The following is an 11,361-nucleotide window of genomic DNA, read 5'->3' on the forward strand; positions in this document are numbered from 1 at the left end:
CAAATCTTAGTCTTAATGCAAAATAAAATAAAATGAAAATAAAATTAAATAAATACGAAAAAGTAAAATGAAAGAAAAACCATGGGTTGCCTCCCACGCAACGCTTGTTTAACGTCATTAGCTTGACGATTAGAATTTATACACCTGTAGTAGTAGGAATTGGTGGATCAATCAGGATGTGGCTCGAGTAGTATGCTGGAATGTCTCCTCATTCGTAGAGCTTCAGTCTTTGTCCATTTACAATGAATGGACTACAGGTATCGTTCTTGATTTCTACGGCTCCGGATCTCAGAATCTTGGATACTTCGAAAGGACCAGTCCATCTTGAACGTAGCTTTCCAGGGAAGAGTCATAACCTAGTGTTGAAAAGGAGAACAAAATCGCCTATATTGAAGTTTTTCTTTACTATTCTTTTGTCGTGATAGGCTTTTGTCCTCTCTTTATATATTTTTGCATTCTCGTAGGCAGATTGCCTAAGCTCTTCTAATTTATGAATGTCTAGGGTACGCTTTTCTCCAGCGGCTAAGTAATCTAAATTCAAAGTTTTAATGGCCCAATAGGCCTTATGCTCTAACTCGAATGGTAAGTGACACGATTTTCCATAAACTAGTTGATAAGGAGTAGTTCCTATAGGGGTTTTGAAAGCGGTTCTATAGGCCCATAATGCTTCTTGAAGCTTCTGAGACCAGTCTCTCCTAGAAATAGAAACAGTTTTCTCTAGGATTTGTTTTATCTCCCTATTAGATACTTCTACTTGGCCACTAGTTTGTAGGTGGTATGGTGTTGCTACTCTATGCCTAACTCCATATTTTCTTAAAAGTTTATCAAATATTCTCGATATAAAGTGTGATCCTCCATCGCTTATGACTAAACGTGGTGTTCCAAATCTAGGGAATATATAGTTTTTAAATAGTTTGATTACTACCCTAGTGTCGTTGGTGGGTGCGGCTATAGCTTCAATCCACTTAGACACATAGTCTACAGCCACTAAGATGTACCTATTTCCTAAGGATGGCGGAAAAGGTCCCATGAAATCTATACCCCATACGTCAAAGAGTTCTACTTCCTGAATGTTTCTTAAGGGCATTTCATCATGTCTTGAAATGTTTCCAGTGCGTTGGCATCTGTCACACTTGACAATGAAAGCATAGACATCACGCCACATGGTGGGCCAGAATAGGCCGGCTTGAAGAATCTTGGCGCATGTCTTAGAGGTGCTCGCATGTCCACCATAGGGTGCAAAATGACAATGCTCGATAATATTATTTACCTCTTCTTCTGGAACGCAACGACGAAAAATGCCATCTTTACCCCTTTTGAAAAGGAGCGGTTCGCCCCAATAGAAGTTTCTCACATCGTGGAAGAATTTCTTCTTGCGGTGGTAGTCAAGATCAGGGGGTACTATATCAGCAGCTAGGTAATTAACGAAATCTGCATACCAGGGTACGTTACTTATTGCTAAGGAATTTTGGGAGTGCTCAAAAGGATCTAGGTTATTATCTTCAATGGTTTCTACTCTAGCGATCAGTCTATCATAGGCAAAATCATCATTTATGGGTACTAGTTCAGGCTTTAGATGTTCTAGCCTAGAAAGGTGATCGGCTACTACATTTTCAGTGCCTTTTTTGTCTCTTATGTCTAAATCAAACTCTTGTAGTAATAGAATCCATCGGAGTAATCTGGGCTTGGCATCTTTTTTACTTAATAGGTAACGAATGGAAGCATGATCGGTGTAAACAATAATTTTTACTCCTACTAGATAAGATCTAAATTTGTCTATAGCGAAAACTACAACGAGTAATTCTTTTTCAGTTGTTGCGTAGTTAAGTTGGGCAGCATCTAGGGTTCTACTGGCATAATAAATGGCATGTAATAATTTATCTTTCCTTTGTCCTAGAACGGCTCCAACTGCATAATCACTAGCATCGCACATTATCTCAAAAGGTTCTGACCAATCAGGTGATTTCATAATGGGTGCAAATACTAATGCTTGTTTTAAAAGATTAAATGCGTCATTACATTTTTCGTCGAAAATGAATTCAGCATCTTTCATTAAAAGTCCAGTTAACGGTTTGGTTATTTTGGAGAAGTCCTTAATAAAACGCCGGTAGAATCCAGCGTGTCCAAGAAAGCTTCGGACTTCTCTGATGGTTTTTGGTGGTTTTAGGTTTTCTATAACTTCTATTTTAGCTTTATCTACCTCTATACCTTTTTCGGAAACTATATGTCCTAGAACTATTCCTTCGGTTACCATGAAATGACATTTTTCCCAGTTTAGCACGAGGTTCACCTCCACGCATCTCTCCAGGATTTTCTCGAGGTTAGCAAGACAATTGTGGAAATGAAATCCGCAAACCGAGAAATCATCCATAAACACTTCCATGATACCATCTAGGTAATCTGCAAAGATTGACATCATGCAACGTTGGAAAGTAGCTGGGGCATTACAGAGGCCGAACGACATTCGTCTGTAGGCAAAAGTTCCATAAGGGCATGTAAAGGTAGTTTTTTCTTGATCTTCGGGGTGGATAGGTATTTGGAAGAATCCAGAGTATCCATCTAGATAACAGAAGTAAGAGTGTCTGGCTAGACGCTCCAACATCTGGTCTATAAATGGTAAAGGGAAATGATCCTTCCTAGTTGCTTTATTTAATTTTCTATAATCTATACACATCCGCCATCCTCCTTCTAAATGTTTTGCTACATGTTCGCCTTTATCGTTTTGCACGACTGTGATGCCTCCCTTTTTAGGTACTACATGCACAGGGCTCACCCACTTACTATCCGAGATCTGGTAGATTATACATGCCTCAAGTAACTTAAGAACTTCCTTTTTAACAACATCACTCATTATAGGGTTTATTCTTCTCTGATGTTCCCTAGAGGGTTTTGAATCTTCTTCGAGCGAAATCTGATGCATGCATACGGATGGGCTTATACCTTTCAGGTCAGAGATATTATATCCTAAGGCTGAGGGATATCTTCGTAAAACGTTTAAAAGTTGGTTCGTCTCCTCTTGGCTCAAGGTAGCACTAACTATAACTGGACGGTTCATCTTTTCATCGAGGAACTCGTATCTCAGGTTCTTAGGCAGTTCCTTAAGTTCTAAGGTTGGTTTCTTAGGGCATGGCATAGGATCTGGGGTAAGGGATAAACATTCGTAAAGGTTATCATCGATGTAGGGTTTCTTAAAGTCATCATCTTCCCTTATGAGAGTTGATGGTAACTTAATTATTTTTATAATTTCTTTTTGTTCTAATTCTCTAACACATTCATCAATGATATCTAAGGCATAACACGAATCTCCCATCACAGGTGCCATAAGAAGTTTCGAAAGTATAAATTCTATTTTCTCGTCACCTACCTCAAATGTCAACTTTCCTTTCTTGACATCTATTATGGCTCCTGCAGTCGATAAGAATGGTCTACCTAGAAGGATTGGTATATCATTGTCCTCTTTGATGTCCATGACAACAAAATCAGTAGGGATAAATAACTGACCTATCCTAACAGGAACATCTTCTAAAATGCCTATCAGATATTTAACAGATCTATCGGCTAACTGAAGTGACATCTTAGTGGGCTGTAATTCCCCTAAGTTTAACCTCTCACAAACTGCTAAAGGCATTAGGCTCACACTAGCTCCTAAGTCTAGAAAAGCTTTTTCGATGACATGATTACCCAAAAGGCAAGGAATGGAGAAATTTCCAGGATCTTTATCTTTCTTTGCTAATTTGTCCTCGGAAATAGCATTACATTCCAAAGCCTTCGGATCGTCAAGTCTACGTTTGTTGGTAAGGATGTCTTTGAGAAACTTTGCATAAGAAGGTATTTGGGTGATGGCTTCTGCGAAAGGGATTTCTACATGAAGTTTTTCTATAACTTTAATAAATTTTTGATATTGTTTATTGATCTGGTTTTGTTTGAATCTTTGCGGATATGGTATAGGTGGTTTATATGGCGGGGGTGGTACGTAAGTTTTATCTTTAGGTTCTTCTCCTTTTTCTCGACCTTCCTGGTTTTCAGATTCCTCTTGTTCCTTTACTTCATCCGTGGGTTTGGTACATTCCTTAGAAGTTTCGGGTTCACTCAATCTAGGGTTTGGTGGCTCATCATAAGCGTTCCCACTTCGTAGGGTAATGGCATTGGCTTGTCCTCTCGGATTTTGTTGAGGTTGTCCAGGGAACTGTCCTCCAGGTGTAGTCTGAGGGGCTTGGTTTAAAGCTACCTGAGAGATTTGGGTTTCAAGCATCTTGGTATGAGTAACTATTTGGTCAACCTAGGTTCCTAACTGAGTAATCAATTCGTTAACATGAATGTTTTGATTCATGAACTCCTTATTTTGTTGGGTTTGAGCGGTGATAAAATTTTCCATAATTTTCTCAAGGCTCGGCTTTGGTGGCACAGGTTGCATAGGTTGATTTGATCTTGAGGCTTGATAACTAGGTCTCGGAGGTGCATTATTTTGGATAGGGTTATTGTTTTTATAGGAGAAGTTCGGGTGATTCCTCCATCCAGGGTTATAGGTATTCGAATATTGGTTTCCTTGGGTGTAGCTCACTTGCTCAGAGTGGGTTTCGTTTAATAGACTGCATTCTGCAGATTGGTGTCCTTTGGTTCCGCATATCTCACAATCCGACGAAACTGCGGCTACAGTATTCGGGTTTATGCACATATGCTCGACTTTAAGGGCTAATGCGTCCATTTTAGCTTGCATCATGTCTATAGAGCTTAGTTCATGCACTCCTCCTTGGGCTTCCTTTTTCTCTACTGTCGCTCGTTCGACTCCCCACGATTGATGGTTTTGAGCCATATCTTCGATGAGGGCACTAGCTTTAGGATAAGGTTTGTTCATCGGAGCACCGCCTGCGGCAGCGTCGACGGTCATCTTTGTGTTGTAATGAAGTCCATTATAGAAGGTTTGAATGATTAACCAATTTTCTAAGCCATGATGTGGGCATGCTCGTAACAACTCCTTATATCTCTCCCAAGCTTCGAACAACGATTCTCCTTGGTTTTGGGTAAATCTAGTTATATGGTTTCGAAGAACGGAGGTTTTACTCGGGGGAAAATATCAAGCAAGAAAAACTCTTCTAAGGTTATTCCAAGTCGTAATGGAATTGGGTGGAAGGGAATCTAACCATGATAGGGCTTTATCTCCGAGGGAAAAAGGAAATAATCTTAAACGTATTGCCTCAGGAGAAGCTCCATTGGTTTTAAAAGTGTCTGCTAATTGAAGAAATATTTTTAAATGTTGGTTTGGGTTCTCAGTAGCGAGACCCGCCAATTGTCTCTGCTGCACTAGTTGCAACAGGGATGGTTTAAGTTCAAAATTATTAGCTGGGATGGTTGGGTTTACTATACTAGAACTAGGTTCTTCATTAGATGGTTGAGCGAAGTCCTTAAGAGGTCTTTGGTTTTGATCTTCGACCATAGCTCTCTTAATTCTATGAAAGAATAAACGTGCGCGAGCGTAACGTTCAGGTTCTGCCAGAGGGTATACTAAGCTTAAACTTCTGGTGCTGCGAGTTCTTCGCATTGACCGGCGGGAAATAACCTAAGTCTAAACGATATAACAACAGGAAAATGAAATTTGACGAAATTGGTCCCCGGCAACGGCGCCAAAAACTTGATGCGGTGTTTTTCGCAAGTATACGAACGCGTCAGAGTAATATAAAAGATTGTCGAATCCACAGAGACCAAGTGTCAATCTATCGTTATCTATTGTTATGATGTTTATCAAAGGCAATCAAAATAGGTGTTTTTGGAGTGTGCAATGAAAAGTAAAGTGCTGAAATAAATTTAATTAATAAAGACAGGGTCGAATGTAATTCACGTAATTAATTGATAATCCAAGTACTTGCTAGTAGAGCTACTTACGGACAATGTTTCCTACTTTGAAAAGAACTAATTTAACAGGAACTGTCGCTTTCACGTATTCAGAACCGAGTTGTACTCCCTAATCAAACCCTCTTATTGTCACTTATAAAAAGGCGCGCATTGCGTTAGAGTAGTAAACCTATTTTTAAGAAATATAGTATCTTGACTAAGTTGAAAAGTATTGTAACCTGGATTTCTTAACCAAAAGAGGTTCTTACGAACCAGACTCTAAACTTATAAACGCGTCCGAAAATAGTTTTAAAATCTCTTTTCTTCTTAATGTTAAAATCTCCTAATGAACTAAACAAAGCGCTTTCGCTGTTTTTGAAATAGTTAAAAACAATTAAGTTTAAAAAGACGTTGGACGGCTTTCGATCTTACCCAACGGAATTGAAGTGCGGGAAAACTTAAGTTGAAAGTTAAAATAGCTCTTAAGTGTTTCTACGAACAATTGTACGGATTATTGGTTCAATTAAGATCCTTACATTCTAACCTTATAAATTTAGCTAGACATGGTAAAGTAAAAGTGCATTAAAATAAATAAAAGTAGTGCGAGTGCGGAAAGTAAATAATTAAAAGCGAGTGCGGGAAAATAAATAAAAGTAAAGCGAGTGCGGAAAGTAAATAATTTAAAGCGAGTGCGGGAAATAAAATAAAAGTAAAGCGAGTGCGGGAAAATAAATAAAGTAAAGACAAGTGCGGGAAAATAAATAAAGTAAAGACAAGTGCAGGAAAATAAATAAAAGTAAAGCGAGTGCGGGAAAATAAATAAAGTAAAGACAAGTAATAAAAACCTGCTCCAATCGGAGGGTTGAATAAATTGCAATGCGGAAATGAAAATGGCGGCAGGATTAACTTCTTTCCAAAGTGCTCCAAACTCGATTACAGACTCTATCACAGACTCGATTACACAATTGTGGAAACACTCCAATGCGAAGCGATTACCACTTTATAAAACTGAATATATGCCTAAGTGAAACAAAGTTGTTTCTGAGTTTGCCTCTGCTCTAAATTTGGATGATTGTAAAAGTGAATTCGAGTTTCTATTTATAAGCAAGTAAAAGGATGGAAATGACTTGGATGTCCTTCAACTTGAAAATGGAGGGAAACTGTTTTCCTCTTGTGGCGCCCGCCACAAGGCCATGGCGCCCGCCACAAGGCCAAAGTGAGGCGCCTTAGTGGATGTAGTGGAGAACGTGGGAGTTGAGGGAAGTTGAGCTTGGACACGTCATGGCTTGGTCTGTGGCGCCCGCCATTGGGTAATCCATAAGAACAAAATGCTGAATTTTAGGGTTTTTGGCTCTTTTTCGCTCCTTTTCTCGATCGGGGCTCCGATTAAAGTAAAAACCTGTAAACAAAGAAAAACATAACAATAACACAACAAAATGATAATAAACAACTAGAATGCATGTGAAATCGGAGTCGAAAATACGGTAAATTTCAGTATGATCAGTGGTAATCAGTTACACCTTATGTGTAATCAATTACACTAACTTGAATTATCATTTTTCATAACATACCGTCTTAATTCAAGTACTATAAGTCTTCCATACTCATGTGTTTCTTCAACCTTTTGAACACTTTAATTATTACTCATTTGATTAAATTCACCACACACACACACACACAGACATACACACACACACACACGCACGCGCGTGCGCACACACACATACACAGACATGCAAGCACACATGCGCGCACACACACACACACACACATATGCACGCACGCGCGCGCACACACACACACATGCAAGCACACACGCACACACATAGAGAGAGAGAGAGATACTTACGCACCCACGCACGTACGCGCACACAGACACACACGAACTCACACACGCACGCACACATACACACACACACACACACGCATGCACACATGCACACCCTCACACAGGCACATACACACCCCCACACACCTACACACATAACACACACACAACACATATACACATACACACACACACACACAACACACACACACAAACACACACACACACACACACATATACACAAACACACACAACACAACACACACACACACAACACATACACACACAAACACACACACACAACACACACATACACACAAAACACACATACACACATACACACAAAACACACACATTGCAATGTACTCGACCTCATAAGAAGAGAGCGCCACAACTGGTTCCTTCTTAAAACACTAAGAGATTGTTGTTTCTCCATATATAAAGATGTATCCAATAGTGGATTTGACAACTCCAATTTTTATTATATAGAGGTAATTGTCACATTACAGTGCTCCATTTCGAACTTCTTCAATATCTTAAGAGCATTTATCCTTTGATGCATGAGCAGTTCCTTTTCGGACTTGTGAAACTCAATGCCAAGGAAATATGTCATGAGACCAAGGTTGTTCATCTCAAAATTCTTCATTAAATCACCATTGAACTCAGTAATGTAACCTTCATTGCTGCATGTAATCACTAAATCATCAACGTAGAGACATAAGATGATCACTCAGTTTCCTGTATCTTTTTTTACATACACAACATGTTCAGATACACATTTATTAAATCCTATCTCCTTTATAAATCTATCGATTCTTTTGTTCCAAGCTCTTGGTGCTTACATCAAACCAAAAAACATTTTCCTCAATCTATAAAACCAGGTTTCTTTATTTTTTTACAACAAAACCAGGTTGTTGTGCCACATACACCTCCTTTTTCAAAGGACCATTCAAAAATACAGATTTAACATCCATTTGGTAGATGGACCAAATTTTGTTATTTGCAATATCAACAACTAGCCTAATGATTTCTATTAAAGCCACTGGTGCAAATACTTATTCAAAGTTTATGCCTTTGAAAAAAACCTATGCAACTAATTGAGCCCTATGCTTGATTATTTCACCTTTGGAATTCGCATTCACTCAATTGGCTTCGTTTCTTGAGGTATATCAACTAGTTCCCATGTCTTATTTCTCTCGATTGACAACAACTCCTTCTTCATTGCACATATCTACTTTGGATCACTCAATGCCTCTCTATTTGCACCGGTTCGAATTTAGCCATGAACGCAAAATGGACGAGATCACCACTGTAGTTTACTTCATTATTCGGGAACAACTCAAAACCTTGTAGTCTTGCAGGCATGCCTCTTTGCCTCATTGACATTCTCATATTTTCTTCAACTTGAAATTCACCAGATGCATTTTCTACATTCTCAAACATTGTAGGAACAATTCCATCATTATTATAACCTTAAGATTCATTAGTTAGAACATGCTTCCAGTCCCTTAATTCATCAAAAATCACGCCCCTACTGATTACTATTCTTTTATTGATTGTCATGAGTTTGTAGTCACCCGGGGAGTGATACCTAACAAGTATCATCTACTTTCCCTTATCACCTAGCTTCTTTCTAAGCTGATTCAAAACATGTCTATACGCAACCAAACCAAATACCTTCAACTGACCAATATTTGGCTTGAATCCAGACCATGATTCTTTGGGTGTAATATTTTTCAGCTTCTTTGTTGGACACCTATTCAACAAATATGCAATTGTGGACACCGCTTCTCTCCATAATTCTTTCGACTAGTTCTTCCCTTTTAACATGCTTCTTCACCATGTTCATAATCGATAGATTCATCCTCTCAGTGACTCCATTTTGTCGAGGCATATAGGGTGACACTACCTCATGTACAGTGCCCCCTTGATCACAAAATTTCCCCAAATCATTTGATACATATTCACCTCTACCATTTGTTTTGAGTTTTGACTTTGCGATAACTTTGTCTTTCTACCATGGATTTGAACTTCTTGAACACTTTTAGCACTTCATCTTTTCTTTTGATCAAGTAATTCCATATTTCTACTAAAATCATCAATTAAAGTAATAAAGTGCCTATTGCATCCAATTGAGCCAACTTGCCTCGGTCCACAAACCTCCAAATACACCACCTTAAGATGACACTTGGTTCTGCATCTCACATATTTTCTAAAACTGCTTCGGTGTTGCTTGGTCTGAACACACTCTTCACATACTTTAGTTGACATATTGATCAATGGAAGCCCTGAAACCATGCTATTTTTTCTAGCATTAATATCTTTTAAATTCAAATGCTTAAGCTTCTTGTGGATCATTTTTGTTGGCATTACATTTGCGGGCGAAATGTCCAAGCTTTTGACAATTATTGCATTAAACGCCGCTCTTGTCATTTTTACATCTTCCTCCTCATCCTCTATTGTTGGCACCTTTGTATTTTTTTGACCCACCACCTTTGTTGTAGCTAATTTCACCCTTTTGAAATGTTGAATTGTTGGAATTTTGGGAGTTCCTTCCACAGTTTTTGTGATAGTTTCCTCTACCTATATTCATGAACCACTTTCCCTTCACCTTTTTTTTCTTTTCCAACGAAATGGATATGTAAGCAACTTTAACCTTTGATTTGTTAACATTCCTCTCATCCATTCCCTGCTCATGAGCCTCAAGAGAGCTCTGCAACTCTTCTTTTCTCATGGTTGAAAGATCATTGGACTCTTCAATCGCAACCACTATTTTATCGAATCTTGATGTTAACAATATTAAGATTTTACCAACAACATATTGCTTAGTGATTTTTTCTCCATAATATGTCACCTGATTCACCAATCTTGTGATTCTTGTAGTAAATTCACTAACAATTTCTTTCTCCTCCATTTGAATTAATTTCAACTGCCTTTTGTAAGTTTGTAACATCACCACCTTGGTTTTATCAGCTCGTACATAACTTTTCTTCAATATTCTCAAGCTTCCTTTGAGGATGTACATTAACCTTCTCAAAGTTGTCAGCATCAACACATTCATGAATGAGGTACATGGATTTGAAATCTTTCATCTTCTCTTATTTGTGTGCAGCTCTTTGTGCAGTCGTTGCATATTTTCCAAGTGGATTAACAACTTTCTTGTTCACTTCAAGAATATTTTGATAACCAAACAACATCTTCATTTGTTTTCACCATTGTCATAATTCTTCGCATCGATAGTTGGGAAATTTGTAGAGATATGTTCATTGGAGATGGAAATAATTTTCGCACACTAAGCGTTCGATCAAAAACCATGATTTGAGCCAAATGTTGGGAAAACCAAATCACTCGATAAAATGATGAACCAAAGAATAATGGAGAGAGTGAGAGAATTAGAGAGTATTAGGGTGAAAATATGGTTCTTTTTCATTAATAACCCAACAATTGTATTTATCAACAATACAAAATAACGTAGCTAACCAATCATTAAAAAACAAACTTCCTAGACATGTAATCAATTATACATTTGGTATAATTGATTATAATATGCTAATGTCTAACAAAAATCTGTAAACTAGAAAGGTGGTAATTGGTTACACCTTGAGTGTAATTGATTACACATCAATTTCGTTTGATTCCGACTGTTACTGAAGGGGGTGGTAATCTATTACACCCTGTGTGTAATCGAATACACTAACTTGAAT

At 38.2% G+C, this 11,361-nt stretch overlaps 1 non-coding gene across 1 annotated transcript; it reads left to right on the forward strand.

Moving 5' to 3' along the window:
• The first annotated feature begins 4,943 nt into the window (after positions 1-4,943).
• On the forward strand, positions 4,944-5,050 carry LOC127124926 (small nucleolar RNA R71). The gene has a single exon (XR_007804401.1). It is a non-coding gene; the product is annotated as a small nucleolar RNA R71 (small nucleolar RNA).
• Positions 5,051-11,361: the final 6,311 nt, after the last annotated feature.

Source organism: Lathyrus oleraceus, chromosome 2 (assembly GCF_024323335.1).
Source record: "Lathyrus oleraceus cultivar Zhongwan6 chromosome 2, CAAS_Psat_ZW6_1.0, whole genome shotgun sequence".
NCBI classification, from domain to species: Eukaryota; Viridiplantae; Streptophyta; class Magnoliopsida; order Fabales; family Fabaceae; genus Lathyrus; species Lathyrus oleraceus.